This window comes from Anthonomus grandis, chromosome 1, assembly GCF_022605725.1.
Source record: "Anthonomus grandis grandis chromosome 1, icAntGran1.3, whole genome shotgun sequence".
Lineage (NCBI taxonomy): Eukaryota > Metazoa > Arthropoda > Insecta > Coleoptera > Curculionidae > Anthonomus > Anthonomus grandis.
In genome coordinates this window covers 30454469-30470357 of record NC_065546.1, presented here as the reverse complement: position 1 = coordinate 30470357, position 15889 = coordinate 30454469, and the positions used below count along the sequence as shown (strand labels likewise).

The following is a 15889-nucleotide window of genomic DNA, read 5'->3' as shown; positions in this document are numbered from 1 at the left end:
GATATGAGGGTATCGTCTGCAAATAAGTGTATAAAACATCTATTTAATATCCTATTCAGGTCATTTATATAAAGAATAAATAATAAGGGCCCCAAAACACTTCCTTGGGGTACACCCAGTACACTTTCCTTTTTTTGAGATACCCTATGTCCTATTTTTGTCCTTTGAAACCTGTCCTTTAGATAATTATCAATCCAACTTAGAGCATAATCATCAATACCATAAAGCCTCATTTTCTTTAAAAGAATTCTATGATCAATGGTTTCGAACGCACGCTTAAGATCTACGAATACACCAAGAACTATTTCACCATTGTTCATTTTCTCTCTCCAATTTGTACATACATACTGGATTGCAGATTCGCAGGAATGTTGACTTCTGAATCCTGATTGTCCCTCAAATAACAAATGATTTTTCTCAAAATAATCCCTCAATTGATTACAAATTATAGTCTCTAAGATCTTATCTACAGTTGGTAAAAGATTTACAGGTCTAACCTCCGAAGGAACAGTTGGTTTATTCACTTTGGGGATTGGAATTACAACGCTAGTTTTTAGGTCATAAGGTACCTTCCCAGTGACTATTCAAGTGTTAATTAAATATAGTAGAGGATATCCAATCACGTCAAAGAGTTGTTTTACCAATTTAACATTTAAACAATCATCACTTGAGCCTTTGTGAAACTGTGAAATATTAATTGTTTTAAATTGAGAGAGTTTTGATTTAATATTTAGGTCTGGCGCTTCCCAGTCTCTATCCTCTATACTTTTAGAAACTTCATTCAAAGAGTCCAAAAAAAAGTTGTTAAAGTTTTCCTCTAATAAGCCGTTGTAATTTTCAAAATTTAGCTCAGTAAACCGCTCACTGCCCTGCTTTTTTGTTCCGACTAAGTCCTTTAAAACTCTCCACATTTTTTTACTGTTCCCTTTGCAGTTGTCAATATTTTGTTCGTAGTACCGTTTTTTATTTTTTCTTATCACAGATACAACCTCATTTCTATATTTCTTAAAGTTTTCCCAATCTGCTTCCTGTTTTGTAATAGAGAATATTTTATAGGCCTTGTCTCTTTTTTCCTGTAACTGTTTTACATCTTGATTTATCCACGTTTTTTTAGGATTAATTTTCATTTTTGGTACAAGTTTATCTAAGGCTGTCTGAATGTTAGTGATAAAATCCGAATAAATAACATCTACATTTACAGAGGTGTAATTCCATGTTTTTCCTATTAGTTCCTCAGCTATATTAGCAATATTCTCGTCACTCAGATTTCTGCAGTAGAAAAGCGATTTTTCTTCTGGCGGTTTCTGTAATTGTATATTTCCCCCAATTATTTCATGGTCACTTATGCTTTGAAAATCCCTTTGAACTTCTTGCAGATTAAAATTATTGGTTATTATGTAATCAATAAGAGAAGAAGAAGTTTTTGTTAATCTAGTCTCCTTTGTTACCACTTGTTTAAATCCTGAACTCTGAATGATGTTCTTTATTTTTCTTGTGTCACTAGTAGTTTTTAACCAGCATATATTAAAATTTCCTAAAAAAATGGTTCGCTGTCTATGAAACATCACATCACCTAAGCTATCTTCTAAATACTGGAAAAAGGGAGCTGGGTCTGCATTTGGAGATCTATAGCATGCACCAATCATAATATTGTCCTGCGAAATTTTTAGTTTTACAACCAGGGACCAAAAATTGTAGTCTTGAGAATCGTTAAGAACAATTGAAAAAGGCACACAATTGCTCACATAAGTAACAACCCCACCGGTATGTCTACTATTAGATAAACAGTTTACTGCAGTATACCCTTCAATAAAAAACTCATTTTCTTCGATGTCAGATGTCAAATGCGTTTCACTTAAACAACATACCATAGGTTTTTTGTCTTCCATAAATTGACAGAATTCATCAAAGTGTGTTGTAAGACCTTGTATATTAACGTGTAAAATTAAAATATCTGATATTTTTTGAATGTTAACATTTTTATTGCTTAATTGCTAATAATGCGTTTTTGATTTTTATCTTTCTATGGCCTTTTGGTAGGATAAACACTGTTTGTCAAACACGATATGATCAAATTTGATATCTTTGATTTTTAAAACTTCATATGCATATTTACAGTTTGTACATTCCTTATGTTCGGACTTGCATTCATCACTTTTATGGCTTCGGTTACACAATGGGCACAAAACATCTTCTCGGCGACACACTGCAGCTTTATGTCCAAACTTCCAACATTTATAACATCTGAGTAATCCTATATGTTCATACACCAAGCACGAGTCTAAAATCTAAAAACACTCTTTTGCACATTATAAGCATTTTAAAAACTTCTGGAGAAACTTCCACTACCACATTATATTTTGTAGAATTACTTACTCGACTTATATTTTTTTATTAACTTTATCTCCAAATTCTGTACATTTTTAAGACTATTCTGACTCTTTATCCTTTGTACAAAGTTATTTTCCTCCCTAAGATACTCCTCACGTACACCAACCACAGTAATTTTGGGACTTAACATTTTAGGAATTTCCACATCATAATTAGCTGAAAGCTCCGCCGATTAAGAATCTTTATGTTTTTTTCTAGAGCGTAAATTATACACAAGCTTCAATGTTTTTATCAGGTTGGAGTGAACCTTGAGTGTTTTCCATGCAAGAAATTAAAGCTTTTTGCCTAGAAGTCGATGGTAAATTTTGAGCCAAATTTACACTTACACCTCTGGTGGGGTCACTTGTTATGAAGACCACTCTACCCTGTCTTGTATTAAGACCGAAAGTATGACATTCTAGATTAGTTTAAAACTCCCTTGAATTGGGCATGAATGAATGAGGAGTAATATAATTCTCACATATATAGAATTCCAAATAAAATCGATTATTATCTGCATCCACCTCAAAGTCATTTTACTATGTAGTCCGGATCTGGTACTTAATACGCACAAGATTTTAAAGACGTAAAAAGGAGCCACCTTGCACTGGGTGGTGCAGCCATTTCACGGTCACTCATTTAGATTCTTGTGCTTAATGCGTTAAGACGTTTTCTCTATCGGTAAAATTTTATCATCGCCACCGTTCCGGGTTAGGGCTTGATAATTATTTGGACTATATCGCTTTTTGGGTTGTTCGTGATGGCAAAAAGAAAGAGATCCTCAGACCCAAGTTCAAGTGCTGTTAATTCTAAGGAAATGGATTTATTAACACCTTGCATGTAAGTTATTAAAGTATATAAATTATTTATTTATTATTAGAAAAAGGTAAGGAACAATAGCAGCGATCTCGATTTCATTCCGGTAAACAATCAAACAGTCGTTTAAGCTCCTCCGAAAATTGCTCTTTGACCAGGTGTAAAAATAATTCTGGTATTGGTAACCGAAGGCGTAGAATTATTTCATCTTTGTCCTCATATGAAGAAGACTTATGTGCGTCACATTCTGTCAGAAGTGGCGGCAGAGACCGAAACCTGCGTGCATCGGCAAATGTCGCTGGAAAGGGTTGTATCCAGTGAGTTACAACTCCTTTACCTAACTTTTACTTCATAAATAACAAGAACATTAATGAAAACACTTCTCAGATACCTTTAGATTTCTTTTAAACATTTTTGGTAAAAATCCACATAGCGAAGATTTTAAATCTTTCGACCTTTTTTTGGAAATTGCTTAACGGTGGCAATTAATAATCCGGAAAGGCCTGAAAAACAATGTATCAAAATAAACTGAGCAAATACCAAGAACTCTCCAATGTGCAATTTAGCCCTCCCGATAGAAATCCCGAGGTTGCCAATATTATATAGCAGTATATTAGTCTATAGCACATAAAAATAAATATATGAGCCTAGTAAATTTCCAAAGACAGATTGCATGAACTCTATTGTCCTTAGTATAATATCTTGGAGAGCCTATTAATACTTAAAATATCAAAATAGCAATAGTAAAAGAGCTGACCGTCTATGAGATTCGGCCCAAGTGTTGTCAAACACTTTTTACGAAACTATTCAGCCATTTGTCAATTTATAACATAAAGATCGTCTTGGAGCATGTAGAAAGTACAAAGGAATTTTTATTTGAAGAAAATTTGGCTGACAAAATCAAAGCAGCCAGATCCATAGAATCTATGAGTAAACATTTAAAAGCCTTTACTATAAAAAGGTTTACCCAACATAATCCTCGAAACCAGAGAAGTGGGGGCGCGACGCTATCAGACGAAACGTAGCAACGTCACCTGGTACCATTGTTAATATACGCAGAATTAAAAAACCGGTTTTAAATTCTTACCCCCCATTCGATCTACCAGGGAAGCGAAACAAACTGCCACGGGGTCATCGAGAGAACATCATCAGCGCTGATATTAGAGGGCAACTTGGATGATTTACAACAGACAGGTGGTCTCAAACTGCTTTTAGAAAACTGGCGATGTATTAGGAATAATCGTTTTGCCTTGCAATATGTTAAAGGCTATAAAATAGCATTGTTAAAGGAAGTATCAATGTAACAGTTCCTGCTATAGAGATATTGTATATCCGAGATATTAACGAGTTTGTAATAGCACCTCACTTTAAATCGAAAGAAATCAGAACTGAACGAAGATTAATTTACAATGACTGGTTTGGGGCAACCATCGACTTCAAAGATGCTTACTATTCTATACCAATTCAAAATTCCAAAAAATGTTTGCCTGTATGAATTTACATGTCTTTGCTTTGGTTTAGCATCTGCGCCATATGTTTTTACAAAAATTTAAAAATCAGTTCTACAATATTTTAGAAATAGGAGCCTATATGTGTTAATTATATGGATGGTTTTTGAATAATGACACGTTCATTCCAGGAATGTCTAAAGAATGTAAAATTTGTAGTTTTAAATTTAAAATCTTTGAGCTTTATCATTGAAAATGTAAAAAGCAATCTTAATCCTACTTAAATATGCAAATTTTTAGGTTTTACTTGGATTACAAATACAGTGATATTGGATGTAGTTAAGAAAAAAGGAAAATGACAAATAAAGCCTGGCAAAATAATTCAAATTAAAAAAAAAATTGAACGTGATTGGGCCATCGATTTCATTATGTCCTACCGTAAAATACGGTTGGCTATAGACAAAATGATTAGAAAGAGAAAAATGCAAAAGCTTCAAAAATAATAATCAATATTTTAAAGATACCATGACCATTCTTAAGGACATGTCCTATATTTCCTAGTGGTTAAAAAACATTGACACCATATATAATAATATTGAACAAGATATTTGTGCCCTAGAAATATTTACATATTTCTCTAAAAGTGGCTATAGTACCTGTGCTCAGGGTCAACGAAGCAACGAACCATATTCTTCTTATATAACCTCTTAGAATTAAAAGCATTATTTTTGAGGAAGAGACATTTTACAAACAATTGCAATATTTACAAATTTTATACAAAAACATTGCAATATTTTGGCAATAATAAGTTAGCAATCAGTTACATCAATAGAATGTAGCATCAAATATACAAATTTAAGTGAATTATCAAGGATAATTTGGCATTGATGTGAAAAGCGGGACTTATGCCTCTTATATTTCATCTCAAGAAAACTAGAAAGCAGACTAAGAATCTCATATCTTAAAACCTAAAACGGAATGGATACTTGCCTAATATGATATTAAAACCATTGCTAAAAAATTTGGGACGCCACATAAAGATCTTTTGCTTCCTAGTATAACACTAAATGTAGGTGTCAGGCATTATGGTAAGTTGACTCAGGCGCAGAAATAATTGATGCGTTTACTACGTTATGGGGTAACATCAAGTTTTACGCATTTCCTTCATATTCTCTTATACTAAGAACAATTAAAAAAATGTCGCTGGTAAAGGTTGTATCCAGTGAGCTACAACTCCTCTACCTGACTTCTACTTCATAAATAACGAGAACATTGATGAACACACTTCTCAGATATCAACAGACGCAGTATATCTGCAGATTTTTTGAACATTCTTGGTAAAAATCCACATCGCAACGATTCTAAATCTTTCGACCTTCAAGGTGGCAATTGATAATCCAAAATCGCCTGACAAGCGAACAATGTGTCAAAACAAACTCCAAATACCAACAATTAAGGAGTTATTAAGTTAATAATATTAGGATTTATTTGAGGATATTATTTAAAAGAGGATTGAGGATTTCCTTGTTTTAGTGACAACTTAAATTATGTGTAGCTTCTCTTGTTTTGAAATATATTGATATAACAAAGAACATTTGAAATGACAATTTAGATTTTTTATTTTTGACATTTAAATAACTACATAAACACGCGTCTAAAGATACCATTAATAGATGAATTAAGAATACTTTGCATAAATCTGGTGTAGACATTTCCATTTTTAAACTATACTCCACCAGACATGCCTCTATTTCCTCATCGCAATATGCGCAATCTAAATTTAATTTTGAAACCAAAATACTGTACTAAAAACTTAAAAGCTGTTTACTCACGATATTAATAATTTTTTTGTTAGACTTTTTTTCAAATAATATAAAGTTCTTTCTTGTCTGTACATGGGTTATATATTACGATATTTATAGATGAATAACATTTTATCTAAAGGTATAACTTTATGTATGAAATGTTACTAAAAGTTTCGAAGGTTTAAGAAAACATTATTCGAAAAAAAATGTAATTAAAATAATAATAATGGGTAATGGATTACAACATGCAATTTGTTTTACTGAATAATAAAAACCTTTAAACATCTACATAGTAAAATGTGTTTGAAGTGAATGCAGAGATAAATTTTTTGCAAAATTTTATTAATAAAAGTTAGTTTTTCAGCAAAATTCAAAAGAAAGTTCACACTTAATATTATTGTGCAATGTAAGCTGCACAATATTTTGGTCTGTGCAAAAAATTGTACCGTATGGAGGCCATATTGAAGGTTGTGCAGAAACTTGCGCAATTGCAAGCACAAAAGTACAACCATATTGTGCAAATACTGCAAACAGTCTTCGCCAGAATTTCACGAAGTCAACGTGTTATGTGAAAGTGAATTGTGTTGCGTGATGATTGCTGTGGTGGCAAGTACAAAAAAAAGAAAAGAAAAAGGGATCGCAGTTTATTGATCGGGAGAATTATACACACGAAAAAATACTCAATGAACAAAGAATAATTAAACCAAATGATTTCCGCAACTTTTTACCAATGGACGGAAAATTATTTAATAATGAACTTCTCGCTTTGGTTACTTTTGAAATCGGTAAAAGAAATACTATCATGCGCGATGCAATTCCTGCAAGTCAACCGTTGTCCATAACCCTATGATATCGCAACCGGGAATAGTTTTGAAGACCTGAAGTTCTTAACTGATGTTTCACCTCAGTCAATAGGCCATATTGTTATGGAAACGTACACTGCTCTGATCAAGTGCCTCAAGGAATAGGTATATTAAGGTAAGTACTGTATGTTTGTGAAATCATTTTATTTAATCTACAAAATATTGTCAAACATTGATTGGGTAAAACAAAGATGTAGGATCTTTTGATACGTACTGACGGAATGAAGAAGTATTAAGAGGAATTGAAGAGAGAATTACGATGTAGGGTCCCCAGTTGTCCCTCAAATAAAATATCATTGATCACTTTCTTCGCAAGCAACTGTTGTTGGGGATTGATTTTTCGCAACTCGACTGCCCAAGCTACAGCAATTTTGTCGGTGTCATCTCATGGTTGTTGAAAGCCTTTGGAAGCCAATTGCACCAATTCATCAGTGAGATGTAGAGCTTTACGTTTCCTATTCTTTTGGCGAGGTTCATTATTCATCTGAAAAAAAAAAGTAAAGTATCTTTGCTTTTTAAATTGTTTAGAATTTAAAAAAAAAATATTTCAAATACATGTATATTAAAAGAATAATTCTATTTTTTATCTTTGTTGAAGGTACCAACCACAAATCAAGAATAGAAACAGATTGCACGACATTTCTATGATTAGTGGAATTTCCCCAATTGCCTGGATGCAATCAATGGCAAGCATGTTGCAATAAAAAAACCCGTCAATTCGGAATCACTTTACTTTAATTATAAAAAAATTTTCAGCATTGTGATCATGTCAGTAGCAAACGCAAACTATAAGTTTATGATGGTTGATATACAGGAGTAAATGGGCGAATATCAGACGGTGGTGTCATCAGTTATACAAGATTCGGGCAAGCGCTTGCTAATAATATATTGAAAATTCTGGAACCAACTTAACTGCGGAATAGTCAGAAGATTAAAAAAGCTAGCTATAAATTAAACACATTTACTATAAAAATCAGGAAAATTACTAAAAAAATTCTAACCAAAAAACGCGATGTTCTTGTTTGTCAAAAGTCAATTGTCACTTTTTGGGCTATGCTACATTGGTTGTACGTTGTATATTTAAGTTAAGTACTTTTTTTTCTAGAGGTTTAGTCAAAATGTCAGCTAGGTTTTCAATAGTTAAAACATATTCAATGGATATCTCTTTATAACTTACAAGGTCCTTCAAGTAATGTGCTTTTATATTTATATGTATGGCCCGTTTTGAATTTTCATGACTTTTTGACATTAGAATTCTTATTATCGCATAAAAAGTTAGTAATAACATTTAAATGTAAGTCCCTCATAATTCCCTTTAGGTTAATTAAATCTTAAGCACATAAACTTGCAGCAACGTATTCTGCCTCCGCAGTAGAAAGAGCAACACATTCTTGCTTTTTAGAGAACCATGCTATGGGATTAACGCCATGTAAAATAGCGCAACCACCTATACTCTTTCTGTACAATTTATTTGAAGCCCAATCCGATGCAAAATATGCATTTAGAGTATTTTCTTGATTCTGAAATTTTGTATAGATAAGTCCTAAACCTTTTGTGCCCTATAAATACCGAAGTACTCGTTTTCCTGCGTTCCAAGTTTCAGTTGTTGGTTTGTCTAAAAATCTACTAAGATAGGAAACAGGAAATGATATATCTGGTCTCGTCCTTGTAGACAAATACATTAATCTCCCTATCAACTGTTTATATGGAACTTTATTTATATCACTAGCTTCCACGTACTGAAAACCCTTTTCCATTGATGTTCCCTTTGGGTTTGATTGTTTCATACTGAAGTTCCTTGAAATGGTGTCAATTGATCTTTCCTGATTTATTTTCAGCATATCTTCTTCTGTTGTAACTTGCATACCTAAAAATTTACTTATTTCTCCAAGATCTTTTGCTGACAATTCATCCCTCAATAATAAACTAAGTTCTTCAGCTTCTTTGTGGCCTCCAATTAATAATATGTCATCCACGTATATTATCATATAGCTATTTTTACCACAATACAAGCAACAGTTATGTTTAGATCGTACAAAGTTGTTTTTTAGCAAAGTTATTAAAAGTTTCATTCCACACTTTTGGCGACTCCATTAGACCGTATAAGGCCCGATTTAATTTAAGTATAGCAGATTTAGTTTTTAAACCTTCTGGTGGATAAATATAAATATCATTTTCTAATTTTCCATTAAAAAAAGCAGTCGGGATGTCTAACTGTCTTATAGTTCAATCAAGTTGCAAAGCCCTAGAAAGCATTAGTCTTCTAGTGGGTAATCTTGCCACGGGTGCATATACCGGCTCTAAGTAATTCTCCTCCTGAACCTGAAACCCTTTCGCTACTATTCTAGCCTTCTTTGTGTCGTCATCCTTAGTGCGGAGTACCTATCTGGTTTCTTTCCACAAGGTAAATCTTTTTACCAAACTCTTTTTTATAGCTCCTTTCTATAAATCACTTTTTACAGCTTCGTCGTAAGTTTCTGGATCATTTTGACGTGTAAATAAACAATATGCTAAATAAAGTTCATATTCATTTAAAAATATAGGTGGATTTATATTTATTTTCTTCATCTACTTACTCATTTTGCTCTTCTATTCCTTCATTCTTTTTCGCCTCTATTTCGGCATTCTCTTCACTGTCATATTTGTCTTCTTAAGTATTTTCCACATTTTCTGGATCCTTTTCTATAGAAATATGAGGTTTTCCTAAACTGGTCTTAATATAGTTGCTTTTAAGTAAATTCAATATTATAATGTAAGTCAAACACTACATCTCTAGAAAATATTTCTCTTTTATTTCTTATATCCAATAAACGAAACCCCATTTTATTATATCCTACCATAATGTTTAATTCAGCCCTCAAGTTTATTCTTTCTTGGTAAAATAACTGACCATGCATGGCTTCCAAACGCTCTTAATTTATATAAGTCAGTTTTACCATACCATAATTCTGAAGGAGTTTTACCATTATTTGCCATTGTTAGAGACCTATTTAACTCATATGCTGAACATAAAATCGCTTCTCCCCATAACTCTTTTGGTAAATTGATATCTGAGAAATTAGTCGAAAAAGTCGTTAGAAATTAGAATTTCCCATTCTATTTGGGCTATATGGGGATGTATATTCAATTTTTATACCTTTGTCCCTGCAAAAGTCCTGAAAATATCTTGACGAAAATTCACCAATATTATCAGATCTTATTTTTAGTGTTTTACACCCATGTTTGTTTTTATTAATTTTTTAAAATCAATATTGTTATTACTAGTTTCATCTTTAGATTTTAGTAATTTTACTATTAGGAAATGAGAATAATCATCAATTATTACTTAAAAGTACCTGTAACCCTGTAGAGTAGGTGTGAACGTGAAGTGGTGTTCTTGTTTGTCAAAAGTCAATTGGCACTTTTTGGGCTATGCTACATCAGTTGTATGCTGTATACTTAAGATAAGTGCATACTCAACGATTTATACTGGGCAATATTGTATTGATCAATATTTTTTAACCTAGACTGTAAAATATTTTTGTGCAATGACCACGTCTGGTTAGTATACAATCAGAAAGCACGAAGAGCATTTGAATTATGTCTAAAAAACGGAAAGCCTATTTGGCAATAGTTTTATATTGTTCTTCTATGAAAGAACCAAAACGGCGGCGTTGGTCTAAAGATTGGTATCTTAAACGAAGTGAATTTACAAGCGAGAATTTACTGTGCGATGTAAAGTTGAGTGAACCGAATGATTACCAAAATTATTTACGTATGAATAACGCCTCATTCAATGAGTTGCTGGAAATTATCACCACTAATTTTAAAACAAAATACGGTGATGAGGAGTGCTATCTCACCTACAGAACGGTTTACAACAACAGTGCGATTTTTAGCAACAGGACGAAGTCTTGAAGACTTAAAATTTAGCTCTGCGATAGCACTACAAACCATCAGTGGAATTATTTTGGAAACATATGAAGCTATAATAACAAAATTGCAAAAATACATTCAGGTAAGCAAATATTTTTTATGTTATCAGAAAAATGTAAACAAAGGTATTCTTAATAATTAATGGTAATACATTCTTACTTTGGCTGAGTAATTTGAAAAATATGTAGCAACACTCAGTTAAACTTGAAAACTGCTTTGCTTGCCCTTGTGGAAATGTCGGTTGCGGTGACAGCGGTGACAAGAGTGGTATAGTAGTTACAAATGACCAATTAGACCTTTCTAGCTACTGAGGTTGGTGTTGAAAAGCTGCTGATGTATTTAAAGGTTCATTGATTTTTACGGAGTTATAATGTAAAGTAAAAAATAAACCTAACTGTTCCTTCATACAAAATATCGTTGATCGCTTTTTTTGCATAAACTGGTTGCTCCGAATTCATCTTTTTAATTCATTCCCCCATGTTATTCCGATGTTTTCATCTTTATCTGAGCGTTGTAAATACTCACATGTCAAATTTAGTAAATGTTTTTGAGAGGCCATCGATTGTCTTTTTGCTGGCGGTCGCTCTATAGCTGTTTTTGGCCTCTGGTTAATATTTACATCTTCCTCCTAAAACAAAATACAACATTTTTATAAACTAAAATAATTCAAAGTAGAGGGCGAAAAAACAGTCTGCTAGTTTCACAGATAACAATTAAATACTTTTGTTGCTTTATGCTACAGCTACAGCTCCTTCAAATTAAATGCAATTTTACTAATATGATTATTTCTATAATTTTAGATTCCAAAAAATTCTGAAGAATGGGTTACAGTTGCCAAAGGATTTGAAAACAGATGGAATTTTCCACATTGCGTTGGCGCTATAGACGGCAAGCATATTGCCATACAAAAGCCAAAAGGATCTGGGTCTGAATACTACAAATATAAACAATTTTTTAGTATTGTATTAATAAGCATTCTAGATTCAAATTATGCTACAAATATAAATAATTTTTTAGTATTGTATTAATGGGCATTCTAGATTCAAATTATGAATTTATTATGGTCGATATTGGAGCTAATGAACGCATGTCAGATGGAGCCGTGCTTGCAAATACTAAATTTGGACAGTTGCTGGAGAACGAAGAATTAAATCTCACTCCTCCAAGAATATTACCCAACAGTAATTATCAATTGTCATTTGATTTTGTGGGAGATGAGGCATTTGCACTAAAAGATAATTTTATGAAGCCTTTTCCACAAAGACATTTAACACGAGAAGAAAGAGTATTTAATTATAGGTTATCTCGTACCCGACGAATTGTGGAAAACACATTTGGTATATTAGTGTCGTGTTTTAGATTACTTTTGACGACAATTAATTTATCACCTGAAAAAGTACAAAGAATAATTTTAGCTTGCTGCTATCTTCACAACTTTCTGAGACGCAAAATGAAATGCAAGAATACAGATATGTCAAAAAGCAATAATTCCGATAACAGTGCAAATATTAATATAGAACAAACTCAGTTACATTCCCTACAATCCTTACGAGGACGAAACGCATCAATTTCTGCAAAAAATGTGAGACAAAAGTTCTGTGATTACTTCAATAACGAAGGGAAACTCTCTTGGCAGGACAATGTTGTTTAAAATTGATATGTAATAGGACTTTGTCTTTCAGTTACCCTTGCCTCTGATGTATTTTGCTCATCCATGTCCAAATTTCCTTCCTTCTCATTTTGGAATGTTATTGTAGAACATCCCTCCACAGAGATTTCTTGCTCTTGCAAAAAATTTAATTCCTTGAAGTACCATAAAAAAGGTATATAAATATCATCAGTGCTAGTTCCAGATCTCTAGCATGCTTTTACCTTTTTAAGTTCTTTTCTGTAATTAGTTCTTAAACTGTTTATCTTTTTTTTTACAATTTCTTTGTTCGCTTCTGGGTCAACTTATTTACATTTTTCAACTAATACTTTATATGCATTATTTCCTAGGTTTCTGTCACTGTATTCTTTACTTTTAATTAATAAATATAAAGCTGGATATTCACGATATAGTTGCAAGAACTCAATAATAAATTCACGGTCTTCATTACGCTTCGCCAAGGTGCCGTATAAATAATTGTACAATATTCTCCCTACACGCACAAATGATGCAATATTGCGCAATCAATTTCAAACACTTTTAATCTTTTTTCAATACTTGCGCGGTTAAGACAATATTGTCTTCAGACGCACAATAATATTGGGCAAACCCTAATATTGTGCAATATAATTGAGCGTTTAGAGGGGCCTTTATTGAGACCAACTGACGGGATATTGTGCAATATTGCCTAAAAACGGCACAACATAATAACGCGTTTGCATAATATATTTTCAAGATTTTGAAAATCACACAATATATTGCGCAATATTTCAATATTGCCCATGCCCTACGATCAATTATATTGCACAAACCAAAAAATTGCGCAATAATATTGACCGTATGTGGGCCCCTTAAATAATTATAAAAAAGGCGGAATTTTATATGATATATCAGATGCTTGACAGTATATTAAAACAGTGTAGTGTCGAGGATCTAATTTTGCTCTCTTACCGTTGTAGATATGTCGAGAAGTATAAGCTTTTTCAGTATTCCATAAATCGCTCAAATCTTTAAGGCCCTGATAACTACCGGCTTCTAGCACGTGTGTTTGTAGTCGGGGCACATCTAATGCACGCGTATTTATAGATGTTTTCACCATGCAACCACTAGAAATGTAATAAAAAATAAATTTTTAACTTTAATTAACTATCAAAATTACGCAAACTAAAGTCCTATTAGCTAAATGCCTCTCCAGACTAACGCTTTGCCTGCTATATTCAAATGAAAATAGTTTACCCGGGAGTACGGTCTGTAAGCCGCCCGACATGGTAAACAAAACGAAAAGGGGTTCCCATTGCATCCCAAAGGGAATGTCAAGGATTGGTCAAGATTCGTGTAAGGGAGTAGTAAATTAGACCAGAGCTAAAATTAGATCAGACATGTCAGAATGCTGTGTTACAGTCAGGTGCATAGAATTCCCTCTTCGGGGCATTTCAATTAATCCTATTAGATGCCACTGACGGATTTTCCACTATAATTGATTTAAAAACAAATAATTTCTGAACGGAATAAATACAAAAAACGAACGCCGAAACGTCATAATTCGTAATAAAACATCAACCGTAAAAAAAAATATAAAAATCCGGGATTTTAATTCGAAACAAACACAAAAACCAGAAAATAAAAGCAACGTGTGACCCGGACCGATTAAATGCTGACTTGACAAATTCTGGACGTCCGGTTATAGCGGGGAAGGTGGGACGTGTTGTCACGCGTTGGCAACGTTGCCCGGAAAGCTGCTGAGAATCAGCACAACTGCCGGAAAAATTGAATTATGTTTGTTTACCGGATTAAACTGTTTGAAAAATAAATTATTTTTCTTTTTTGTTTTTTTTTTGTTCTGTTTATGTTATTTTACATTGATTGGCGGCAATTTTTGAATAAAGTGCTTAATGATCAGATTTTGTTTTATCACTTTCATAGATCACAGAACAATAAAATCGCTGACGTTAAATTTACAAGAACTAGAAAATTTGAAAAAAAAATTTATGTGGTCCTTAATTTTTATTAAGGCATCTCTAAGAGTACTTTAACAACTTTCTACTACTAAATACCTTCCACAAATAAGTTTCGGATGAAGACTTCTTTTAAAGGGGTCTTATATTTTATAGTCAATATATCTCGACTAATGCCTGGTTTATAGATTTGGTCAATAATAGTGTAACCCCTTCTGGAACACACTTATTCCAGTTTTACTCAAATTCAAAGTTTTATTGTTCAACAGGAATCACATCCTAACAATAAGACAGTTACTGAAATATCAACAGATAATACAAGAAATCAGATAAACTATAAATAAGTAGTCAGACACTAAGAAATAAAACTTCATTAGAAAACATGCTTACTGACGATGAAGAAAGTTGTGTTGCTATTGCATTAGCTTTATGCCTTTAAAAAAATAAAAAGAGACACCGCAGGTTGATGAAAGAGTGGTGTAAAAAAAATAGGTGCACACATGAACTATATGAAATATCCGAGCCAAAAGATCTCTGTAATTCTCTGCGAATGGATGCTGCGAGATTTAACCAACTGCTAGAACCGGTAACTAATTCCTCCCACAATATAACGCATGTTTCGTGATTATTTTAGGATACTCGATACACCTACTCTTGTTGTAGTAGCAAGATTTCTAAATGACAGGCCAGTAGACAGGTGTCTACAGGGTGTGTCAGAACTATGGGATCAAACTTCTGGGGGTTGTTCAGTGCAACAGAAGAATCCATTTGAGTATAAGAACCCATGTCCGGAAATGCGTCACTACGCCACTATGGCCCTAAGACGCGTTAAAATTTATAAAAAACATTAATTACCTAAATAGGATCTGCTGCATTTATTTTTACCTTTTGTATATGATACCATAACAACAATTGTTTAAAATCAACGCTTATCAATGTCAATTCTCAATGTCATGTTTAAAAATTATATAGCTTACAATTTTTAAACATTTATTGCTAATGGAAAACGTTACCAATTAAGAATTAGCGGATATGTATTTTTGGCATACGGAGCAACAAACTGCAATGC

At 32.9% G+C, this 15889-nt stretch overlaps 1 long non-coding RNA gene across 1 annotated transcript; it reads right to left on the bottom strand.

The window, feature by feature from the left end:
- Positions 1–7478: 7478 nt before the first annotated feature.
- On the bottom strand, positions 7479–13954 carry LOC126738944 (uncharacterized). Its single transcript, XR_007661495.1, has 3 exons — positions 13817–13954; positions 11743–11845; positions 7479–7786 (listed from the first exon to the last, which is right to left on the bottom strand). It is a non-coding gene; the product is annotated as an uncharacterized LOC126738944 (long non-coding RNA).
- Positions 13955–15889: the final 1935 nt, after the last annotated feature.